Here is a 2,091-nt window from a genome sequence, read left to right on the forward strand (position 1 = left end):
AATCGAACCTGGGACCCTTGAGTCCACAGGCCGATGCTCTATCCACTGAGCCAAACCGGTCAGGGCAGAAGATTTTTTTAAATATATTTTTTATTGATTTTAGAGAGAGGAAGGGAGAGGGAAAGAGAGATAGAAACATCAATGATGAGAGAGAATCATGGATCCGCTGCCTCTTGCACGTCCTACAGTGGGGATTGAGCCCGCAACCCAAACATGTGCCCTGATCAGGAACCAAACCGTGACCTCTTGGTTCAGTGGTGACGCTCAACCACTGAGCCATGCCTGCCCGGCTTCTTGGAAGATTTTCAAACGTTTCAATGTTTGTTTTAGGGTGGGGTTTTTAAGGTAACAATTTGAGCAAGAAAAATCACATAATGATAGAAGCAATCCCAAACGTGTATTTTCACACGGCTCTTCATAGCATGAGCTTCTTTTGATCCAACACTTACCTTTCACTCCGCTTAAGAATATCACCTCTAGATCAACCAAAGGACTTATATGCAAGCATATAGGCCTAACCAATGGACACGGACAACAGGGGGGTGAGGGCATGAGTGGGGGGTGGGGGGTAACGTGGGGATAAGGACACATATGTAATAACTTAATCAATAAAAAAATTAAAAAAAAGAATATCACCTCTGCATTGAAGAAACAAAGTGGGTTTTTCCTGCTGTGTGTACACCCTTTAAAGGACTTGCTAACTGCTATATTTGTAACAAACACTTAGCTCAAAAGAGGTCAGAAAAGAGTTAAAAATAAACTTTTAAATTCGACACTCCTAAGTGGCTTGCCAAAAGATAGCTGGCTAACTTCTATTTACTTCAAAAGGCTGTGATGGTCACTCCCCATATGATGACAAAGCCTTGCAAAAGTTTGCTGTATTAAAGGTGTTTTTTTTATTTTTTATTTATTTATTTTTTAACATATTTTATTGGTTTTTTACAGAGAGGAAGGGAGAGGGATAGAGAGTTAGAAACATTGATGAGAGAGAAACATCGATCAGCTGCCTCATGCACATTCCCTAATGGGTATGTGCCCGCAACCAAGGTACATGCCCTTGACCGGAATTGAACCTGGGACCCTTGAGTCCGCAGGCCGACACTCTATCCACTGAGCCAAACCGGTTAGGGCAAAGGTGTTTTTTTTTAAATAAAATTAGCCACATTGTCTAGCCTTTGTGAAGGGTCAGCCGGCTTATGTCCATCCTACGAAAACACAAAGGAGAGAGAGAAAATTGCTCTTTGAAAGACTTTGTTTTCCTGTAGCATGGGCTTTACAGATCGCAATTTCTCTTTAAAAATCTGACCTCTGGCTACGCCTGCCTGTGGTCCTGCGCGGAGCCCTCTGGGGACCTGAGCAGTGGCCGCCTCCTTAGGGGACCTCACACCCGTCAGCTCCCCACCGTCCCCACCGTCCCCACCGTCCCCACCACTCCTGTTGTCACACCGTCAGTCCCACTCATTTACAAAAAGCAGCAAAAACAAAGCTTCGATGGTTTTCTAAAACCTGCATTTCTCCTTCGATGTACTCGCTGCAATAGCTTGCCGACTAATGATGCAGTAAATGGATTTCACGTGAGATGCCATCGCTATCCCTTCTCTCTGGAATCTTTTTAAAATCCGCATGAAAGCAGCCAGCCCAGCAATGGTCCCACTCAGCCAGGGGCCCGGAAGCAATATGGCTTTGAACAGTGACTCCTGGTTGAAGCCCACTGCTATGACACACCTTCCTTTTAGGGGCTCAGCACAGGGAGCTGCCTGTGAATTCGAGAGTTGAAGCAGAACCCTGCAAACCCCGCAGCTGAAACATGTCGAGAACATGGGTGCTCTCTCCCGGCTGGACAGCAAGCCTCCCGCAGTGTGAACTTGTGGTAATATTTGCTTCTTCAAATCCCCCATTTCCACCGAGTCTTCTGATGGGCTTGCTGGCAAAAGAATGCATTTCCATTTGTTGCCATATTATTTCCTGTTTGCTATTTTAACCAGCTTTTTAAAACTATATTTTTATTGATTTCAGAGAGGGAGGGAGAGGGAGAGAGAGATAGAAACATCCATGAGAGAGAATCATTGACCGACTGCCTCCTGCACGCCC

The sequence above is a fragment of the Myotis brandtii genome, unplaced genomic scaffold, assembly GCF_000412655.1.
Source record: "Myotis brandtii unplaced genomic scaffold, ASM41265v1 scaffold147, whole genome shotgun sequence".
Taxonomy (NCBI): domain Eukaryota; kingdom Metazoa; phylum Chordata; class Mammalia; order Chiroptera; family Vespertilionidae; genus Myotis; species Myotis brandtii.